The 11,262-nt window shown below is 44.0% G+C and overlaps 1 pseudogene; it reads left to right on the top strand.

The window, feature by feature from the left end:
* Window positions 1–1,927: 1,927 nt before the first annotated feature.
* Window positions 1,928–3,213, top strand: LOC123147197 (BTB/POZ and MATH domain-containing protein 2-like; annotated as a pseudogene).
* Window positions 3,214–11,262: the final 8,049 nt, after the last annotated feature.

The raw sequence follows: 11,262 nt of genomic DNA, 5'->3' as shown, positions 1-11,262 counted from the left end.
TAACAACAGCCAACTACAACAACGTTGATCCCTAGGTCATGTCCCATCTAATTAATGAGGTTAACAAGTACTCCCACCGCAAACAAATATCACTAACTTGTTAGCTTGGTTTGTGAAATACATTTAGTTAATAAACTCAGATTAAAACTCAACTCAACTGGTTGGCCAATGAGTCTGACTAAGTCAAGTCAAGTAATGAACTACCATCTTTACTCTTTCAATTTGACTAATTCACATCTAGACATTTTTTAAGGATGTCACATCTAAGCTCTCACAAATACACATCAACAAGGAAAAAAAAGGAAAACTGAGACAAAAAAATAAACCACAAACATAGTGAAGATCAGATTAGCTGTGATATAGTTATGTCACATCTAGATGTGTGCTAGACAGACCCATACTTTTTTAGCTTGTACACTCTCTGTTCGGAATTAACTGTCCAAACGCGCAGGGCCGGCCCTGAGGGGGGGGGGGGGGGGGGGCGCAGAGGGGGCGGCCGCCCCGGGCCCCCAAATACAGGGGCCCCGCGCCAGGTATTCTGTATGCTACGTAGGTAGCCCATTCTCGCCTAAAAACGTATGTACCCTAGCCACGCAAATGCAGCTAACCAACACAGGCAATCAGCGGTTTCTTTCTTTCCTTAATTAGCGATTACTTTCTTTGAATCGTGCGTCTCTAGCTCTTTCCTACGATCTGTAGTTCAGGGCCCCGATCGCGAGTTGCCGTCAGGCAGGCGCTGGACGATCTAACTCCATGGCCCTGACTGCGGCAATACGTCGATGAACTCCGCTACCCTGTCCTTGGGCCTTGAACACACACGCACATCATAGAGCGTCCCGCCAGATTCCAGTCAACACGGTGCCATTGCCGAGCCGAGCCGCCGAGCACTCGACAAGCGTTCGCCTACATGGCGACACCGATCTGTATGATTCAAGGTATGCCATACAATCAATCCCTATTTCCTATACGTATATTGCTAATTTACGTAATTTACATGATGCATAGCATGCATCGTTCAACCTTCGATGCAATTTTTTTCCTAACAAAGTAACAATTTGTGCTATATATTACTGTCTTTTACAATGTATGATATCTAGTACTCCCTTCGTAAATAAATATGAACTGAAATGAGTGAATAAATACATTAAAATGTATGCTACTTCCTAATAAGTAAAGAGTTATAATATTTTATATTTGTTTACAGAGGGAGTAGATTGAAAAAAAAAGGAAGAGAAAATGATGAGTTGGGGATACTTGTTGTGGAGGAAAAGAAGCCAACTAAGGAAACTTCTAAATTGAAGTGGAAGAAAATTTTGGCATCAACATCGACGATAAAAATGTAAGAGGCCCTAAGAGCATTTATTGGAAATATCTTGTATACGATACTGATTTGTCATGATGTTTGTATTAAGGGCCCCAAAGTTGTAGACTCGCCCCGGGCCCCTGAAATCTCAGGACCGGCCCTGCAAACGCGACAGCTAATTCTGGATGGAGGTTGTATAAATTTTGATTTTTAATTTCAGCCCTACCCCTCTATCCCATGGAGCGAGAGCATGCGAGATTCCAGTCCATATGTGTGATATAGGATTTAGGAACCACTTCTCGGATCAACCAATATTCTAGGGTCCTCGCAAGAAAAAAATATTCTAGGGATAAAATATTTCGGTGCACATTATAAACAGGTGTTTCAAGACAAGAACGATATCCTTTCTGGTGAAGACTTTGTTGAACGTGTAGAAAAAAATGCCTGCCAATTAATTGTAGCCCAAGTCATGACCTTGTCTGGTCTGTCGTAATATGTGGGTTCTCTTATCAAAAGAGTCTATCTATCTACCAGCCCCATCGAATTAGTAGCCAACTAGCCATATAAGCTACTAGACACGAGCTGCATGCTGATTTAATTTGCCGCACACCATATATACCATCTGCAAAGCCGTACGTAGTCGATCGTCCCCATCCGTTGGCCTGCCGCCATGACGACGTCCGCGCTCTTGTCTGCCCTGCGTGGCGCTGGCCGCCGGCAGATCACCGCCTCCACCGTTGCGGCCAGGCAAGCGACGGGTCCACATGTCTTGAGGGTCGATGGGTTCACGCGCGTCAGGGAGAAGGCCGCCAATGGCACCGCCGTCCTGTCAAGCCCGTTCGGCGTCGGCGGTCACGACTCACGACTGGCGTATCATGTGCTACCCGAACGGCGACACAGAGAAGGCCGAGGGCCATCTCTCCCTCTTTCTCATGCACGAAAACCACGCCAAGACAGGCGATGCCACGGCAAAGTTCAAGATAAGCGTGCTCGACCAGGCCTGTAAGCCGTACTGGTGTAGAAGCCAAGAAGAACACCGCTTTGTGAACCAGGGTTGGGGCTGGGACAAATTCATCAAACTTGAAGATCTGGACAGGGAGAAGCATCTGAAGGACGACTGCCTGTCCGTCCTGTGCGACGTCACCATCGACCTCGGGCTGCGCACCGATGACTACACAGCTGAGGTTGCCGCGGCGGAGCAGCTCAAGTTGGCGTCGCCCCCGTTCGACTTGCACGGCTTCGCGCTCTCGGAGGCCATCTGGAACAAGCAGGCGGCGGACGTGATGAACTGATGATCCTCGGCGAGGACGGATAGACGATCGCAGCGCACCGGTGGGTGCTGGAGGCCCGGTCCCCCGTATTTAAGGCGGATCTCGCCCTCGCCTCGTCAACCGGCGACAACATTGCTCAACTATGCGTGGACGGCATGGACGCCGACGTGTGCAAGGCACTGCTCAGGTTCATCTACACCGACTCACCTCCTCCAGAATTTGATGCAGCAACGATGATGGCAGAACGTCTCCTCGTGGCGGCAGACAGGTATGAGCTGGACAAGCTGAAGCTCGCTTGCGAGGATGCGCTATGCAAGATCATAGACACGAGCTCCGTGGCCGCTACCCTGGCGTTGGCCGAGCGTCACGGCTGCCCGGCGCTGAAGGAGGCGTGTATGCAGTTTCTCTCTTCTCCTGATAACCTGAAGGCCGTCATGGCGTCTGACGGTTTCGAGCAGCTCAAGACGGGCTGCCCCTCCGCCCTGCTGGAGCTCCTCGTGAAGAACATGCCAACACATCATGAGCAGCCACCAATTAGTACCAGCAGCCAGCTATTTAGTTACGCCAATCATGAGACAAAGTGAGTAGAGAGATTACGAATTTATAATGCTCATATACTAGATACGTACATTACTGGAACTTGGGAGGAAGTGATCAGTCAAGAGATTTAGTCTCTTTATGAGGAGATAATAGAGCTTTTGTTTTAATGTGCGTGTGTGTCTTAAGCTTGCGAGCTTGTTGAACCTTTAACCATGGGCAAATTTATTACATTAACCATGCAAACTTGTTGTTTTAACCTTCATGTCTACACCACCATCGAAACATGTATCGCACACCAGCATAAATTCTTTTCTTTTTTTAAATTGTTTTTGAAACATGGAAATTTTGTTGAATAGAGCATGGTAAATAATTTTCCACACCATTGACATTTTCATCACATTGCCAAAAAAAATCCATCAGAGTCTTTCACATTTTTTGTTTTCAAATTATTTTTCCCCATGCTTCTTTTATATGAAACAAATGGCAAACTTAAGTTGTAACACAATTTTGCTAAGTTTACTTGCACCGACAAACCTTAAAACTTAGGTTTTGTCAAGTTTTTAAGTTCTAATGGCACCTTACTTTGGGTTTTGGGATCTTTTTATAATGCAGCACAGCACAAACTGCGTGGCATTTTTTTTGCTTCGACCTGATGGGCCAGCAGTATTAGGGCGCAACCTATTCGTTGTTTGGGGCTCGTTCCCAGGCGATCGCTCCAGGGAATGTTTTGTTCAATCTGAGAATGTTCCCGAGATATCCGGATCCAAAAGTTTTATGAAAACATATATCATACTTTTTCGGTCCTTTTTATTCCGCGTATAAGATGTTTGAAGTCAAACTTCTTAAATTTGATATATGAAAACTATGAACATCTACAATACTAAAATTATACAATATGAAAGTTAAATTCATGATGCATCTAATGATATTGACTTGCTATTGTGAGTGTTGATATTTTTTCCATAAAGTTGGCAAAACTTTACAAAATTTGACTTCAGAAAAATCTTATATGCGGAGTAAAAAATACTGGAGGGAGTATAGCCTAGGGAAATTGCATTTGAGTCATTTATCTCCAACCCATCTATCTTCTCAAAATATTATATATTCTTTATGGAGGGAGTACTAAATATACTAACCAACTAAATTTGCGTTTGAAGAGAAAATCTGTTTTGCTCAAATAATTTTGTTGGAAACAATCTGCTAATGGATTGCAACCGTCGAGGTAGTATATAAGACACTCGCGTGAATACCGATTTAATTCGCCGTACAAACCAACTTATTATGATCTGCAAGGCCTTAGGCGATCGTCTCTTTCGTCAATCGTCATGTCAACGCCCGGGCTCTTGTCCGCAATGCGCGCCGCCGGCCGGCAGCAGATCACCGCCTCTTCCCTCCGCGCGAGACATGCGACGGGCTCCCACTCCTTCACGATCCACGAGTTCACCAAAGTCAGGGAGAAGGTGGCGAATGGCGCCGCCGTCCTTTCAAGGCCGTTCCGCGTCGGGGGTCATGACTGGCGTATCAAGGTCTACCCCAACAGAGACGAGACAGAGAATGCCGAGGGCCATATCTCTCTCTGTCTGATGCACAACAACTACGCCAAGACCGGCGTCGTCACTCCCGAATGGGCATACCATGTGGCTTCCCTTTGCCGTGCGTGGCTCTTGGCGTCTGCCCCATTCGTTGTACGGTACTTGTTTGCCATCAGCCCTTGACGGTAGCAGGAGCTAGTTGTCGTGAAGCTAGGTTTGCCGAGTGACCCCCTTAGCGTTGCTTACTTTGCCGAGTGTCCGCATTTTGGCTCTCGGAAAAGAGCTTGGCACCCGACGTATAAGGATTCCAGTAGTGGCGGTGGCTTCTAGGGCAATACTGACTCGTGTGGATTGGGTTAGTATTCCATGTATAGAGTCAACCGAGACCTATCCAATATCAACACTCAAAGAAGCCGCGGTGGTGGAGGCCGAGAGCCCGAGACTGAGCCCAGAACAACTAAAGGCAGAAAAAATATCAACTAATGGCAGAAATTTTTTACTGCAGAAATTCTGCTTTTTTTCATTATTACGTATAGATTTAAGATATCTTTAACAATTGGTATTACCTGATACACCAACCATAAACATTTTTTAGTAATATATTTGTTTGGTGTCACAAAATTCAACTTTTCTTTATATAAATTGGGTTAAATAACTAAAAGAAATCAATCAAACTATATATATATATATATATATAGGGTCGCGCTATTTGTCACCCTGGGTGAGGAATAGTTATTCTTCACCCTCCCCCCCCCCTCTCTATTTTACCATCAATGCACCGTAATTTTACGTTCCGTAAGTTTTGTCTTATTTCCAACGCAAAAAGGGACCGTAAGAAAATATATAATCGCCGTAAAAATATTTTATGTTATGTAAAATTACAAACATAAAAACATAGTCTAAAATACACATAAACTGCAAATTTTCTTGTTTTATGACCTATATTTTTATTTTCTTATGTCAAATTTTACGTAGTGAATCAATAGGAATGTAACTATTTGAATTCAAAATATAATTTAATTATGAAATGATCGTAAGATTACTTTGGATGAAGAATTACGTATTCTGCACCCTAGGTGAGGAATGGTTATTCTTCACCCTCCCTCTATTTTACCATCAATGCACCGTAATTTTACGTTCCTAAAGTTTTGTCTTATTTCCGACGCAAAAAGGGACCGTAAGAAAATATATAATCGCCGTAAAAAATATTTTATGTTATGTAAAATTACAAATGTAAAAACAGTCTAAAATACACATAAACTGCAAATTTTCTTGTTTTATGACCTATATTTTTTATTTTCTTATATCAAATTTTACGTAGTGAATCAATATAAATGTAACTATTTGAATTCCAAACGTAATTTAATTATGAAATGATCGTAAGATTATCTCGGGTGAAGAAATATATATATATATATCTGTGTGTGTGTGTGCGTGTGCGTGGGTGTGGACGAAACCATGCACAAGGACACGGAGGCTCCGGTCTTATCTCCTCCCAACGCCTTCAACTTCAATTCTCTCCCAACTCTTACAAGGCGCGTGCGCTGCGCCCTGTAGCAGCGCACGGATGCGTGGCATGTGGGGAAGCGGAGACGGAGTGAGAATGGCGACGCGATGGACGCGAAGTATTCAGGGAAGCATAACAGACAGACGTGGTGATGGGAGCAGACCACGTGTTGTGTCAAATATATTTTTTAAATGGTATACAAACTTTAAAATATAATAAATTTCTCATCAAGCATCTATTTTATGATCCGATCGCACCATTAAATACATTACGACGAGATCTATAAAAGCAATCCATGTTGGATATGTTTCGACACAATTTTTGTGATGATAAAGTTTTTGCGTCTAGGGGTATAAAGTTTCAATAGTTGCAGTATAAATTTACAAAACATAGAGTGTGAAGTTTTGAATTTCAAAATTACAGTTCTAGGTACAAAGTTCATGCCATATTATTATGAAATTCATAATGTGATAGTTCATAGTTTCTAACCTGGGATTACAAAGTTAGTAATGTGATAGTTCAAAATTTATAAATTTTGTGTGTAAAATTTTGAACCTATCAATACAAATTTTATAACATGGGAGGTCAAAGTTTTGAAACTAGCATTACAAAGTTTGTAATGTGATAATTCAAAGTTTATAAATTCTAAGTGTAAAGTTTTGAACTAACCATTAAACAGTTTATAATGTAATAGTTCAAAGTTTTTGAACCACGTAGTACAAAGTTTGTAATGTGATAATTTAAAGTACATATATTTTGAGTGTAAAGATTTGAATCTGGTGGTACAAAGTTTATAATGTAATAGGTCAGAGTTTTTTAACCTAGCAATACAAAGTTTGTAGTGTCATCGTTCAAAGTTTCTAAATTCTGATTGTAAAGTTTTGACTCTTGCAGTACTAAGTTTATTTGCAAATACATATATATCTCGACAAATAAGATGTAGTCCTTTCCCTAGTTTTCTTTTTGATAACCATGTTTTCACTATCGATTCAATTGTTAATCCCGTATAAAGTATTATGGAACATAAGTATATGAATTTCGAAAATAGTACTTTTACATTCATATGGATGTCAAACCATGTCCCCGCCCTATTCTTCTCCCACAAACCCGCTATCCCGAAAGAGAAAATATAGCTCGGAGAATCCAAATTGGCGCATAGAGCTAGAATCTAGACAGGAAAAAACTGGACTACAGAAGCTAAATAGGCCTTAGATGGGAGAACTGGGCTATAAAGTCCCTGCGTGCGCTACCCAGCTCTCCAGATGCACACCCGTTGCTGCTAATTCAAATGCGCGCGCGTTGCTATTCTTACCGGCGCACACGCGCTGAGTAAGTGGCCCGCAATTCTCTGCCAGTCACAAACAAATAAACAGTGCCGGCCCACTAACATGTGGCATGTGTGTGTATAAACTCCTACTTTACGTCTCGGAGATTATGACACAACTTTCGTGGCTTTTTCCAGATCATGGTGTGTGATGTGCTGCATGTCGTGAAACATCGACGAGACCGTGCGTGATACACCATCCACTTTGTCTCTTCGGGCTTCCACTCTCATGGGAGAAACTTTGCTTCGCGGATTTCCTCCCCATGATCGCCAAAGTCGACAAGTACCTGTCGGGTTGGCGGGCGCGCCTCCTCTCCCCTGCTGGGCGGCTCGTCCTCATCAATGCCGTCCTGGATGCTCTTCCCACGTACGCTATGGCGGCAATGTTGCTCCCACCGGCGGTGATCAAGGCCCTGGACTCGCTTCGCCACGCCTTCCTTTGGAACGCAGCTGAACGCGCCTCTGGCGCTCAATGTCTGGTGGCCTGGGAGAGAGTCTGCCGATCCAAGGCGAAGGGCGGCTTAGGGGTTCGCGACCTCGCGACGCAGAACCGTTGCCTGCTGATTAAGATGCTACATGGGCTCCATGCCTGCTCCTCCTCGTCGCGGTGGGCGACGTGGGTTTGGGCCGAGCTCGCGGGGCGGTCCCTCCTCTCCGGGTCAACCACCCGGGCGACCGGGGAGCATGGCAAGGCTCTCAGCAATCTGCTCCCGCTCTACCGCGGACTAACAACGGTTGTACTTCGAGACGGGAAGCGAACATCCTTCTGGTTTGATAGCTGGCTCCCATGTGGAGCTGTCGCGGCGGCCTTCACCGCCCTTCTATCGCACGCGGCTGAGCCGGAGGTCACGGTGTGGCGGGTGCGCTCCCGTGGACTGGACTGTGTGCTCGTGCCCAGGCTCACCACAGCCGGTGCGGCGGAGCGGGCCGCCCTCCTGACGCTCATGGACGGGGTCGTCCCGACCCCAGGAAACAACGTGCAGAGCTCAGTGTTGTGCCCTGGCCCCCGGGGGGGCATTGCAGCGGCTGCTGTCTACACACTGCAGAGGTTCGGTGGGGTGCAAGCTGCTTTCGCCGAGTTCATCTGGGGGTGCGCTGCTCCTTCTCGTGTCCGTTTCTTCGGCTGGCTCCTTGTCCAGCGAAGGGTGCACACGCGGGACGTTATTCTTCGTAAAACCATCGTCACGGCGGAGGAGGCGGCGTGCCCCATCTGCGGCGGTGTGCTCAAGACGGCTGATCACATGATTTTGTCTGTCCTTTTGCGCACTCGTTCTGGCGTTCAGTTGGGCTCGACGTGGCCAGGCGCGGCTACAATGTTGGGGCTCTGCAGGATCTGGACGTCCGTGCCGTGGCCGGCGAAGCTGCTACCACATCCTTTGTCCTGTTGTGCTGCTGGCAGCTTTGGAAGCACAGAAATGCGGTGGTCTTCCGGGGCGAGCCGCCCTCCCTCGCTCGTCTTCTCGGCTGCTGCAGGCAGGACGCGGCCCTGTGGAGGGGGCACCTGAAGACGGTTTACTGGCCATGCATTGAAAGGTGGTTGATGGTGTTCGCGCAACAAAATCGTTCGTCGCAATACATGCTGATTTGTGGCGATAAGTACCTATTGCCACGAAACAACATTCGTTGGCAGCTGTTGCAATTGGACACATGGTAATAGGTTATTGCCACAAAAAGCAATTGTGGCAATAAAGTGTGCTATTGCAACAACCATGTGGGAAGTTGCCACATATTTTCTTGTGGCAACACTCACCTGATGCCACAATTTGCTTTGTGGAGATAGGTTTAATGCAACATGTAACAAATCATGGCGACTAGTAGCTCGTGGCGATAGACATTTGTGGCAGCACCCGATGCCAACGATGTTTGTTTCGTGGCACATACTCTTCCGTGGCAATAGTCAATTATTGCAATAAACTATGGCAACAATCCTTACTTTCGTGGCATTAGGCATTTTGCTACGAACCACTACACTTGTGGCATTAAGTTATGGCAACATATTCCAGTTGTCGTAACAGGAAATTGCAACATACTAGTTTTGGTGATGATAAATAGATATCACAACGGGTGAACTGTTTGTAGCGAGAAACTATTGCGACAATATAAAATTTTCGTGGTGCTAACATGTGGCAACCAAAAGTGGGTTGTGGTAATATCCTATTGCAACCGTAAAAAAAAGAGGAATTCAATTACAATATTCGAAACCATACGTATAATATGTAGATTCATAAAATTCATAATTCTCATAGCAAATATCCATCAAATGAAACTCAAATGTAATTTAGCCATCCTAATTAAGTGCCAAGACTAAACTGTCCGTGATCTAGAGTCCAGTCGAGCTAGTTCTTTGGATCCTGCAATCAAGAAATAAAAAAATAGTTCTATTTAATGAGTCCAACATAATATACGCCATACAATTTTTCCAGACCCATTGTTAAAAAGAACTATTGCTAGACTAACTGGAGTAATACTATGTCGGCAAGCATGTAACTGAGGGATCAGAATAGTTTTACAAGTGTAAATGTCTAAAGCATAAACACAAGTACATGTACTAAAAGCTTCACCTACTGATTTAAGTTGTGACTCAATCTATAGTTTCAGTCAAGTTCATGTCCCTAGCTAGCACATATTCGTTTTTTGTAAGCTGTGACTCGATGCAGCAACAACACATGGTGAAAGAGAAGAAGCAGCTAGTTAATTAGGAAGGCCAATGACGTAAGTATAAAATGCAGGTGAACATGAAGAGAAAGCAATGTTGTGACTTACCATTGCTTCAAACATTTGAGAATTCTTTGTTGCAGCTTGTATGAGCGCATTTGGATAAATAACAATTAGCCTTCCACCTTGAGTCTTATTAGGACTAGATCTCTGTAAAAGAGTATTTTGCAAGTTTGTACTACTATTTTCTTTCTCAATCCTCTTCGTAGTCACCTGCAAATAGAAGTGCACTTTTAGCAATGTACTAGTAAATGTGCATGTGCAATGGACGTCTTGACTAATACTCCCTCCGTCCCAAAATTCTTGTCTTAGATTTGTCTAAATACGACAAGAATTTTGGGACGGAGCGAGTATTACAATCATATGTGAAACTTCACTTGTGTATGTATTCAACGTGCACCATTGAATTAATCATGTGAAATCAGCAAATATACAGTAAACTTTACAAATCGATCTAACAGAAGATCAAACATTACCCTGGTCATAGCAAAGTTTCATCTTGTAGTGTAGCAAGTTCTTCATATTTAGGTGTAGCTTTCTGTGGAGCAGGGAGAATTGCTTGCTTATTTACAAGACACACACTGCTACCTCCAATTCTTCAAGTTCCTCCTTTGGTTAATCCTGCACATTTTGTGCAATAGTATTAATGATAAGTGACTCAGCTAAAACAACGAAATGGAAGATTGTAATAAATCTTAAATATTACCTTGTGCAAATTACCAAAAGCAAGAGGATCTGACAATGCATCATGAATTTGTTTCATATGTCCAGTCAGTTTGTTAATTCCACCCATATCTTTTCAACGCACCAATATTTCAACAATATGCACGTAGCAATCAAAATATCTAATTTGCAAGGCTGAAAAGCTACACATGAAGCATTTGCAAGACCGTGACCATAGTAATTGTATACCTGGGAACGAAATTGGAGATTACAGTGACAGAGCATAAAATATAGTAGTTGGGCGCAAGAGAAAAGCTCCACATACAGTGAGATGGCTCATACGTCCATAAGACTACATGTCGTTTGTTTGGATCAACTATTTTTCCAATCGACAAAGCCCAAGTCCA

The sequence above is a fragment of the Triticum aestivum genome, chromosome 7A, assembly GCF_018294505.1.
Source record: "Triticum aestivum cultivar Chinese Spring chromosome 7A, IWGSC CS RefSeq v2.1, whole genome shotgun sequence".
NCBI lineage: Eukaryota > Viridiplantae > Streptophyta > Magnoliopsida > Poales > Poaceae > Triticum > Triticum aestivum.
This window is presented reverse-complemented; position numbering and strand designations above follow the sequence as displayed.